The sequence below is a fragment of the Amblyomma mixtum genome, chromosome 6 (assembly GCF_055824585.1).
Source record: "Amblyomma mixtum isolate Tamu chromosome 6, ASM5582458v1, whole genome shotgun sequence".
In the NCBI taxonomy this organism is placed as follows: Eukaryota; Metazoa; Arthropoda; class Arachnida; order Ixodida; family Ixodidae; genus Amblyomma; species Amblyomma mixtum.
Window position 1 is genome coordinate 114062878 of NC_143017.1, and position 12317 is coordinate 114075194.

Sequence of the window (12317 nt, forward strand, 5' to 3'; positions counted from 1 at the left end):
TGTGTACACAGTACGCGGTGCCGATGTGGGCTTCGAAACTGGTTTAGCGCTAGCGCGCGAGCGCTGGAACAGCGGTTGTTTGTGCCGTGAGGGGGGAGGAGAGGTGACGCGGTTCTTCGCTATAACCGTTTTCTCCATCGCCGCTCGGCGTCGGCGCGTTAGTGTCAACGCGAATAGGCAATCGCGCTGGGCTCTTCGCGGCGCGCCGCTCGTTTTTCCCGATTACAAGTGCGCGTGCAATGCAACAAGGGCGGAGCTAATTTTAGCGGTCCCGGGCCGCCGAGGGTCCTTCTGTGACCGCCATGTGTGTGTGTGTGTGTGTGTGTGTCGTCCTCTTGCCAGCCATCATCACCGAGGAGGACTGGGCTTTTGGCGGGCAGGACCCCCTGTGTACCAAGCGCGCGGTTGTTTCGTCACGTTGGTACTTCGCAAGGCATCGCTTTGATCGTTTCCTTAGTTGCATTGGAGCGGACTTATGGGTCGCGGAGTGCGGGAGGAACGAATGTTGTTTGCGCTAAGCGCGGTGATGGTTTGGCTCCGATCGCTCATCGTCGAAGACTTGTCTGATGGCGCCATGCGCTCATGCTTCACGGTGAGCTTTGCTACAATTTTTCTTCATTTTCTCTTACTAAGCAAAATCCTATTTCTGTTGCGTTAAGAAATGCGCTGACGTTAGGGCTTTGCTTCTTAAAGTCAAAAATTATATCTACATATTTTGTGTTTCAGAAGCAACTTGTGATCGATTATTGTGATTTAGCCATTATCGTAATAACCGCACTTTAAGACTCTTGAATAGGCTTTTTTTTTTTTTTTTGCTACTCATTTGCTACAGAACTGGCGACGTGCTCTGCATTTTGACCAGGCCCCGACAGTGCGCACAGCGCCAACATTGTTACCTCATTATATGTTCAGGCTAAGTTGCCAAATTTTAACTTCTGCGAATCATATAACTATTAATCACATAACTGTTATAACTGTTGAAACGCCCACATTTACTTTTTCATGGTGCCTGTAAGATCATTATAATTATTGCTCCAACTATTTTTATTCTGGCCAGCTGTTTTATAAGAGATTCAGTCATGTTTATTTGCGTAGTCTCTCGTTTTCTAAAACCATGGCACATTTATTTCCAGCATTTTTTCTGAAAAGCCATTTAACTTGTCCGCTATATAACAATACAATACTCAGGAAATGTTATTTGTTTTAAAGTACGTATACCAGCAAGAGGAAGTATCTTTTTTTCTCAAACGAAGACTTCTTGCTGGCAACGCATGCAGACTTGCTACTTAGGAGCGCAAGCGTTATCTCACACGGCAGCCTTTGGGGTTTGAAGCAGCAAACAGTGATAACACGTGTTCGAAGAAAGGATGGTGTTTGAGGCACTGGTGGCGTCCCCTGTCTCAGCAAAAGCTTGACACAGATAAGAAGGGGTTCCGTGGTGTTTGTCATAGTTCGTAAGCTTTACACGACGCGCTCTCACGTTGCTTACCACAACGCCAGTTGACCACCGATTAGTTCTTGACACTGAGGTTCCTCACCAACGTTACTAACTACGTGACAAGATTTTGTTTATATATTTATTTATCCTGTCGGGTTGCTTGACTCCGGGCAAGCTGAGAACAAAAGAATTAGTAAATTAACACAGTAAGCAAAATCCATCACGCAGGAAATTTATTCCAGGCCGTCATACAGTATAATACGTACACCCTGTAGGCTCTCTCAACTAAGCAACGAATATTTCTGAGCTCGGGCTCTTGATTTGAATGAGTTCTTTTTTTTTTTTTTTAACTCGCTTGCTGTGATGTTCGGTACGGAGAGCAATCGTCTGCTAAATGTTTAAAGAAGGAGGTTAAGGCTAGAAAAGGTTTATTGACCACGTGACTAAGCCCTCTTCTGTGGTTCGGGGAACGAGGTGCTCTTAAGTAGACATTTGTTCCCTAACTCTCCATCTAAACTTCTAGTGAGAATCTTCCGTGCAGAAATATGTGTGCAATCCGTCGGGTTGCCCTTGTTGTTATCAAGCTGTCCCGCTTAAACCACGCACCTTGGGGTTCCAACAGTATCTCAGAAGTCGGGGGCATTTCCCGCCACTATCGCCCGAAAGAGCCGCTTACCTTAGCTCGTCTAATCAACACCGCCGTTCCCCTTCGCCTCACATTTCCATCTCCTTGCCGCGCCAATTAAGCGTTGCCTGGCATTCGAATACGTCAGCGCGATAGCGATTGTTGCAGCGGGGTGTCGTTTCCCGCGTTCTCACCTCCGCCAAACTCATCTCTTCGCCCCCTTTCCCACCTCGCAAATAAATACACGGGCCTCGAAGACAGCTCGCCATCTGTGCGCGTTATCAAAAGTGGAGAGGAGGAGGTGAGAGAGGGGAAGGTGAGAAAGCAAGGCGGCGATATGAAGACAAGCTTTACAGTTATTGCGTTACCAGCTCGTCACCCTCCGCCTCCGAGCGAAAGTGACCGCTTCACGTGAATGACTCGCACGCTGTGCTTCCCTCATGAGAGAGAACATAAGAGAGGGAGACGAAAGAACAACAACATTATGAAAACAGCGCAGGAATTCGGGGGTTACATGCAGGTGTCGCTGCTGGCCTTACGCTTTTATATTTTTTTTCTTCGTCTCTCATTCGGGGCGCCTTGTAAAAAGGGCGGCCAGCAAAGCTTCTTCGCCCCGAGACAAAAAAGTGAGCCGCGGCTAATGGTCGAAGCTTGGCAGCCGGACGCAGTGTGCTTCTTTGCCTCACTGCAGTCAAAAGAGAGGGGAGGGGGACGCGTATCCTCCGAACTCTTGCACCGGAGCGGCCGGCCGGACACCGCCTATGCCCCCCTGCTGCCGTCGTCGGGGCAACTCTGCCTCCTCTCCGACACCACGCCGCACCGTCACTCCTACCGGTCGGGAGCCGCGGGCAGTCCATTCATTCATTCGCAAGGAGCGTCCGTACGCAGTAGTGGCGGTGATTCCTGTCCACTGCTGACTTCTTGAACTCCGCGTGGACAATTGTGCCGCCGTGGCTGCGCCTCGTCGACTGGCTTCTCTCGTTGTTCGTTTGTTTGTTTACTTACGTGCGCGTCACTTGCGTTTGTGAGCGCGCTTGTCGAGACACTTGTTTCTCGGGACTTCTTCGTAACTGGACACCCACGTGGCGGCGGCGGCGGCTGAGACGGCGGCAAGTTTGAAAAGGTGCGTCGGATTTGCCGGCGGTAAGTCGCGTCCCCCATCCATCTTGCTTTGCTGACGGCGAAATCGCTTTCTTGCTTCGGCACAATTCTCGAGAAGAGTCCCGGTTGGTTCGTTGAGTGTCGCTGGAGAGCGCTCAATTGAGTTGTCGGAAAGCTGTCTAAAGAGTTTAGTGGGAAACGACGATGCGCCAGGCAGTGCGTGATTTAGCGATGTCGGTGTGAGAGATGCACCTTTCGCGGCATGCGTTTGTCAAGGATGCTTTTGGCGGTCAAAGGCTGTCCGCTAGACGTGTTCGCAAGATCATTCTCGTGTCTACCGTACATACAACAGATGTTTCTTGCCCGATGGTGAGTAGTTCTTGCGAGCGTCTAAGCATGGTGTAAAGTTTTGGGTGCACTAAATATGGGTGTTATATTACCTGAAAGACACATTTTAACGCAATGCAGTTTTGTCTTTGTGGCAGTTTGACACCAGTGCAGAGGCCCTGGGTTGTGACAAGTGTTTTTGCTGTCTATTTTTTCCCATTCGGCCATTTTGTATTTGTCACCTTTTACTTCAGGACAGATCGCTAACAGACACTGTGTTTTGCCGGCCCTGGCATTAAAATCGGGTTTGATCTATGCCAAAGGCAAGAAGATAAATTTCAGAGAAAGAAATTGCTGCAAAATACAGTTCTAATTGTGATGCTTTCAAATCATTCTTTCCTTATTCATTCTTTTGGTTCTTTGTAATTTATCTGCCCCGCACTTAATACCAGAGCCGATGACACACGGTGCTTGGTATAGAAGAATGCAAGTGAAAAAAATATGGCGTTTAGTAACAATAGCCCATGGCCTGCCGGGTACTGCATTATTGCTCCTCCAACCAGTCACAGCAACAAATTCAACATTGTAATATTTTGCTCCATTAAACCAGTTTCAGAAGCACCAATATGCTTGTGATCATAGCTTCGTCTTTTGTTAGCCTTTTGTTCAAGTAAAAAGAAAAGTCTTAACAACGCCCTGTTTCCTTGTAGCGAAGGCACTCTGTGTGGCGGTCATGAATGCGGGCGGAGCTCCCCCCAAGGCTGTTACTGAACACGACTGTAGCTATCTGCTATGATGTCACAGGCGGTAGATACCTAATAACACATAGGGGGAAAAAAAAGAACGGGGAAAACACTTCTTACTTCATGTATCCCATTTTTTCCTCGGTCGGGCTCGTTATTGTCATCCCATAATCTCGTAGAGATAACTATTAATTTCTTGCGCAAGTTATATTCGCGCTAGAGCGTTTTTTCATATGTCGTGATCCGCCAATAGCTATCAGCTCTTATGAAAATCTTTCCTTTCTTGTTTCTGTTTCGTTGACTTTCCTCAACACGATCGGCTAATCCGAAACGAAACGTCAGAATTCTTGTTACCAGTTATTGAAAAGTGGCACTCCGAATTGTTGATTACCTGCTGACTGTTTATTTTTTGTTTAGTTAACTCTTTTTGTTGACTGGTTAACTGCACATAGAAGTAAAAACTAACGAGTGTTCACACTTCGTTGCTGCAACCTTGCGTTAACGTGGTGTGGCCAGCACCCTGTCATGGCGTGCCTTATACACACACAAAACATGCAACAGTTTTACAGCGAGACTACAATATGGAATGACCCAAAATTAATCCCGTCTTTTCATCCCAACGTCACCTTTATATACTCTTCCACAAGGGTGTCGCGATGGGTGCATGTGATGAACTGCCGATCACCAAAGTTATCTCAATCATTCTTGCGGCTATTTAATTATTCTGTGTGCAGTCCAACTAATCAGGTTAACGAGGGGTGTTCTATTAGTTGAAGACCTTGATTCCTCTCTGAAACCAAAATTCAAGTCAAAAGTAAGAGTGGTTTTTGTATGAGCGCACGTACGAATCCTACACAAAACATAGGCCTGTGAGTGAATTGTAGTATCAGTACCTTTCTCACGTGAAACGGAAAGTTTGAGCGCCGTACTGGAGTCTATACAGGCGTTGCGGTCAAGTAGTAAGACTGTGGTTACACCGGCCATATCTAGGTTAAGCCTGATTTATTTAACTTAGACTTAGCTACATATACTGCCATTAGGTACGATTCAACATAAATTTAACAGAAATTAGTCAGCAAAAAATGTGTTGACCGAAGTTTTATAATAGTTTCCTGACACCACCTTGAAAATAATGAGCAGCATTGCGTTTTTGTTGAATAGCTGTATTGTCTGTAAGAAGCCAACGCTACCTCAGTGGAAAGACAGTGTCCATTTTGGTAAAGGGAGTAAGGTTTGTCAGTTAGTAAGTTTTTGGAGGTGTCGTTGGAGCGTTCATTGACAATGAAAGAGAACAAACGCCAAATTTTCTAAAAATGAGCTGATTCAGCGATTTGCTAAGATATTTGCTGTCAAAGGCACAAGGCCGATCTTTATAGCTGTTAACCTGCACCTATGGGGTTCCCCCTAAAACCTAGTTAACTTTGTCTTATTTCAGTGTTATTTCAATATCTATTGTGCCTATTAAGAACTAAAGCATTTGTGCATCAACTGTTTATGACTAAAAAATAAAAGGATGGATGGAGAGTCATGAGAAAATAAGGTGAAAATGCTAACATTAAGTGCTGTTATCTATCCTGCACTGAGAACAAACCAGAGTTCTGCCTGACGGGCCCGGCAGGTGAACCAAGACTTTCCTGCACAAGGTATACAGTAATGAGCATAAGTTTACGAGATACGGGTTCTCAGAAGAATAAAATTATTTCTACGTGCTCAGTAAAAGCAGGGCGATGGAAAGCATAGAACCATGAGGAGACATGCGTGCGAGGCAGGGCAGAATTAATTGCTTTTTATGAATCAGCATCCCGTAAAGTTTTGTCCGCGACTGCGGAACAAGCTTCCTTGTTAAGAGGCGTTTGAAGGCTTTAAGGTGTGAGGAATAGCTAGGCATGAAGAGGCTTACTTAATGACCATTGATAAATATGGAGCTTGATTTCATGACTAAATGTATTAAAGCTCAGTTACTAAGTTATTCATTTTTTCACTAAGTTGATATAAGCCAATTAATTAACTGCATTCCGAGGGCATGACCAGGGGTCGCTGCGAAAGCTGCTCGGCAGACGCTAATGCACGCCTTACAACCGCGGGATATTTAGACGCATTTATTTAGACGCAGTGTTTCCCTTATGGTTATGTAATGTGGAACAACAATAATGTGGAACAAGTAAACCCGGTGATGCTTCCAAAATTCAGCGATGCCGCTTTACGCAAATGAGCTCGTCTACCAATTTTGCTTGCCGCAGTTTTCCTCGTCTCAATGATCTGTGCGAAATGAACGTTATTTCCATTAATGAAGAAATTATAAAAATAATTGACCTGGCCATGTAGTACAGCATCAAAAAAGAAATCAAATTACAACCCAAATGCTGGCAGAATGGCGTTATCGCTGAAGTAAGTTCCGGCCTTCATGGTATAAGCTCGGGTTAAAACATACGTCACCGAAAACGCATGTTTTAAAGCGCCCAGAGCTTCTGAGAGACATGTACCTATTTTTGAGACAATTGGCGACGTTAGCTCTGCAACGGTACAATGATCAAGCACACACACATATTTCAAGCGTCGTAGTACGGTCAATGCTACATGTCCCAAAGGAAAGCTAAAATGCCCCCTGGCTGAATTGGCCTGCGGTCTCAGGCGCGGAATTCATCAGGGCAATTGATTGAGGAATGCAAACGACTGTGTACATATATATAGCATGCGTTGATGGGTCACGAACGTTGAATGTTAAACACGAGTCGTGCAGGCCTCGTAAAAAGTGCACGAGCCGCAGAATACGTGGCTGAAGCGTTCTTTGGGACAAAGCGTTTTCGTGCCTCTGATGTTCCTGGCGCAGAGTGTAAGAGCGGGAGCCAAGTATCACTACAGGGAGTCCGCTCAAGCACGATATAGCCCGAAAACTTTTCACTAAGGCTGAGCATGCCGGACCTTAGAAGATCGCAATGCTAGCGACATTTGTATTGGTTGGGCTAACGTCAATTCGGTTCTGTACTTCTCCGCCGAATTCGCCAAGGCTGCGCGCAAACAGGATGCACATTCGAGCGTAAAGAGTATGGACATGCGGGCTCCATTTTTCCGCCTCTATTCGGGCTCAGACCGGACGCGGTGAGCGTCTTGAGACGGCGAGTGCACTAGAAGCGCCTGCTATGCGAGCTCCCTTCCTGATCTCACATTCGTCACGTTTGCGGTTTTCCTGTTCGAAATAATTTACATGGTTGGCACGCAGGCGCACTTTGTGGTGATAAACTGCGCCGGATCCACATACACGAGGAAGTTTAGCTCAGTTTAAAAAATGAATACACACCTATAGAGAAGGATTTTCAGTCCGTTAGAAATAGCGAGCGTGTTTAACAATGGACAGTTTGGAATGTAAATCAGCCTATATTTCTTAGCTTGCATACCTTCGATGCAAATTAACTGCAGCGTAAGTTCCTCACATAGGTCGGCACACTCACTCATGAGTGCACTCATATCGCCTCACTCACACTCACACTCACGTCTGTGAGTGTGAGTGTGAGTGAGTGGTCGTGAGTGCGAGTGAATGTGGGTGGTCATGAGTGTGAGTGCGAGTGAGTGGTCGTGAGTTCGAGTGGACGTGAGTATGAGTGCAAGTGAGTGGATATGAGTGTGGGTTGTCATGAGTGTGAGTGTGAGTGAATGGTCGTGAGTGCGAGTGGCGGTGAGTGTGAGTGCGAGTGAGTGGATGTGAGTGGGGGTGGTCATGAGTGTGAGTGGACGTGAGTGCGAATGCGATTGAGCGGATGTGAGTGTGAATAGAGGTGAGTGAGGATGATTGATGAGTGGATGTGAGTGGGCGTGACTGGTTGTGAGTTGATATGAGTGGCAATGAGCGGTTGTGAGTGGATATGAGTGGTGGGTGGACGCGACAGCGAAGTCGGTCGCCTATGCTTCGCGACGCTGATACCCGCTTAGCTATTTTCGTGTTGTTGACAGCTGCGGGAAGCAAATATTCACTACTGAAGGCGCTCGAGGCAGCATAAGGCATCATACCGGTGTCTTTGGACAACCGAAGGAAAGGATTCCGCTGACACAGGAACGCCAATCTTTCGTTGCTTTTGTAGTTCACCGCTGGCACGGGCGCAGGCCCTTCGCGCATGCAGTGAGCCGCTACGAGTTTTGTGAGACCCTTTATCGAATTTCGAATTGTCAGACCTGAAAATATAGATATATGTCTCTTGCCACGCTCCTCGCATGGCTCGATCTCGTATACATATGAGTTATAGCTTACTGCTGAAACAACGACTGTCCGCTTCTCGGCAATAACTACCGTAAGTTGGGACCTCGTGTGCTGCAGTGGACTTAGGTTTTTTTTCTTTGCCCAGGTGTGCGCATTGCAGAGCTCTCCTCTGGCCGTAATTTGTTCATAGGCTCTGACCTACGCGGTAACCCGCCCTCCTTGGCCCAGCTCTTGAACTGCACAAACCCGGCTCAAGCCCGGAAACGACGCGAAAACCAAGTGCGCTTTTCGGTAACGCCAGAGGATTCTTGTTTCTATCATGTACTTGAAAGAGCCCAGCGTCGGAAATCAAGCTTGTGGTTTTATAGGTTTTTATAATTTATTTTTTGTATGCATAGCATCAGGCATGGTGATGCCTTTGACGCCCAAAGAGATATCCAAAACGGCAATATTTTATGTTTTAATTTGCGCCAAAAATTATTGTTTCGTGCTCATGGTGATAGTGAAGTTCGCGGTCCTGTGCATTGTTTGCCGCGTCCGGGTTTGCGATAAAGGAATGTAATTGAGTTTTTTTTTTTTCTGCTCTCGGCACAACTGCAGGGAAGGGGATGAGTCACACTGGCTCCCCAGCGGTATAAGGGGAGCCGGATAGCGACGGATTCCCAGAATAAGGGAAAGGTCAAACACCCTCCGGGAACGTATACGTCAGGTCGCATTCCACTGTGCACGTTCTTGCGGAAAGGCAAGAACGTGCACAGCCTCGTCGTGTGGCTTTTGTCCCATGTCTATGGCAGCACGCGTTGACAGCTTGAGGCGCGGTCAACAGGACATTGCCACGCTAGCTGTGGTGGTGGTAGTGGTTTATTTAAAAAAAAAAAGTGAAGCAAAAGAGTGTTGCCGGCCGCGGCAATTGCTATCTAATATCTTAAGCACCCGAGCTGCAGCCGGCGGAAACGAAAGGGAAAGGAAGAGGATAGTGAGGAGAAGTATAGAGGGGAGCGACAGTGAGAAAGGACAGGGTAGAGCTTTGTACACTAACGCTAGCTGTAGGCATGAAGACAATTTGTAAGTGACGGTACTGAACAGATGGGCCTTGAGGTGACTTTCCCCGAACCTGAGTTTACCGGAGGTTGAAACAACCTGCACCGTGGGAAATCGAGAATGTTTGCGAAGCTCGCGGGAGGAAGGGAGAAACCTCCAAAATCTTGATGGTGGAAAATGTACATATTTGTGCAGTGTTTGTGAAGGTGAGTTATACCCCTGTCACACGCGCAAGTTTAGTGGCACTTTCACGAAGTGCACTTCTCCAGAACGAGTGACACTTTCGGGGCGTGCTGCTACACGGAAAAATAAAGTGTCATTCGGAATTGATGGTGGTGACGATGGCTTTTCAAGTAAGGCACAAAAAATATTACTTTTCGCGCTTCAAAGCTTTAATGTACAGTTAATGTAGAGTAGATTGCAAACTGCAAGCTCTTTTTTATGATTATCAACGATCTTTGTGCAGTATTGGCGATTACAAAAAAGGCTTCGCAAGACGAGACAAGCCAGGAGCAGTACTTCACTTTTTGAAGCATCATGGCGATCCACGGCGATAACGTTTCTGCGCAGCTGACACAATCTGATTGGCAAAAAGTGGTGGCGACATACATGTGCATTCGAGCACCTCCTTGGATTGCAAACCCTGCAGTGTTGCACCGTCACACCGAAACGGTTGCAGATGGTTGCTACGGTCGCCATGGTCGCCATGCTAGCCGCCATAGCCATACCGCTGCGGCTGCCTAAAAAATTATTGCAGCTGAAAACAAGAATGTCGGAATATGTGCAGTATATATATTTAGTGGCAACACAAATAAGTTTACATGAACAAGAGGGAAAAAAAATTAGCTGCGTTCAATAAAACGCCATTTTTATTGCCGACGTTGTATTCTAATTTCTAAACGCTGCTACCGAGGCTATACACTTCGCCCCTCGGGAAAAGTGAAGTGAGTTCTCCAAATTCACTTCTTGCCGAGTGCGTTCAGCAGCGAGTGTCATTAAAGTTCATCGTGTGACACGATGCGAATGACACTACAGGCGAGTGTCACTCGTTGAAAATGACACTAAACTTGCTCGTCTGACAGGGGTATTATCTTCTTTCCAAAATCACTGATTGGCTGTGTTGTCCTTTTACAGTTGTTGATTTGTGACATTTTCCTTTCCCAATGATTTATTGGGTTGATCTTTGTGGAGTTACCTGATTGGTTACTGTCCCCACCGAGGGCAGGGTCATAGGGTTTAAAATCAGGTGTTTGGGCGGGACCGAGGGCTGGTTTCGTCACGTAAAGCTATTAGGCAGTCAAATGTAAACAAGTTTTCTCATTGCTTGTATCTTTCTTTGTTTTATTAATTGGTAATAAAAAGTTAACCTCTCCAGAAGTATCCTCCGGCAACGCGATCGAGCAATATCGAATCTTCGAGACGTCAAGCACCCTTCAATAATCATCATCAACGTAATTTACCTCCACAAGATTGAGAGGGAAACTCAACTGTGATGAAACGTTGCAGAGATTTTCGGCAGTGGATATGAGGTGGCAACCAAATTGCCGGACCTTTTTTGATTGTTTGGACGTACAGTTCGAACTTAATTTTTATATACTCGGGAAAGGGATATAAAATAGAATGTCTCTGAGTATTGTCACCGTTTCACTCGAGAAAAAAAACTACAAAAGAAAAGCACTACACGCGACTGAAAGTTAATAAGAATCAAGCTAGGGCGACAGTTTTCGTTTCGCTTAAAAGTATCGTGCAAGCTAGCGCTGCTAAGGCACTGAAGAAAAAAACATACGACGCCACAGCCAAAAATATGACCAGAAGAGAACAGAAAACTGAGGGCGGCCGTCGGAAGAGGGGCCAGGAGCTTTTCATAGACAGGTCGAAGGGTGTCGACATATTCGACATTGGACTATGCTCGCAGAACAGGAAATAGTTGAAAATTAAGCTCCACCACGCTCTCCCCGGAGTCCGAAAAAAAAGTTTTTTCTTTGGTCATAATTAGGCTCCCGTCAGCATCATGTAAGCAGAACTACGCCATTGGCAATATGAGCGGGTGGGGAATGCGCTGGCAAGTCAACAACTGCATACAAGCTTCCGCTGTATGTATGCGAGGCTTGGTTCTCATTTGTGTCGCCTAATCTTTGGCATTTGGCGAGTGAAACCGAAATGAGCTCGTGAAATGCGATTTTGTTCATTTTTCGTGTTTTAGTACAGTAAGGGGATTAACTTCTGTATGCACGCACCAATTTCAGCAATCTTACCCTAACTGATATCTGGACAGCATGAGGTATCCTTTGAACCAGATTTGAGGTATCCTTTGAACCAAGAACTTCTGGATAGCGCTGTTTCCCAGTAAAGTCATATCGTTTCAGATTGGCTCAAATTGGCTTACAAGTTAGCTGCATACGCATTCTTCTAAGAACGACGTTGGAGAAAAATCGGGTGCAAAGTAAACCCCCCTATTACCACGCGGATGCGCACGTGGTCTCCGCATGCACTGGCCTCAAAAACACCGCGCTGGTTTGTAAAACTTCCTTCAGACAGGAAATATGTGCAATGCAGAAAACGTACTGCTCTGCAGACGTGTACACAGATCGGTCACACATAGTAAGCTTAGTAGGTTTTGTAAATGGATTGATAATGGCAACTTCCCCTAGCATCGTTATTACGCAGGAAAATCCTCTACTTGCAACCCATCCCAGCCATTTTCCTTTGCGTGAGGAAATCACTCGATTGTTTGAAAAACACGCCTATTTTCCATGCCGCGAAAAGTATTCATAATCGCCACTTGACTCCAATGAGTTGATGCAAAGTCACGGACCCGTCATTGTCAAGGAAGACCAAATCTTGGTAATT

At 46.2% G+C, this 12317-nt stretch overlaps 1 protein-coding gene across 8 annotated transcripts in view; it reads left to right on the forward strand.

Moving 5' to 3' along the window:
- Positions 1–12317, forward strand: part of LOC149340094 (uncharacterized) — a 95955-nt gene continuing 83638 nt past the window's right edge. For 2 of the 8 annotated variants that reach the window (XM_089548849.1, XM_089548843.1), the window contains exon 1: positions 4–592. The gene's annotated coding sequence lies outside the window, so the exon portion shown is untranslated. Of the gene's footprint in view, positions 593–2548; positions 3207–12317 lie in introns of those variants that run through there. The other 6 variants (XM_089548853.1, XM_089548850.1, XM_089548851.1 and 3 more) reach the window with 6 other exon arrangements.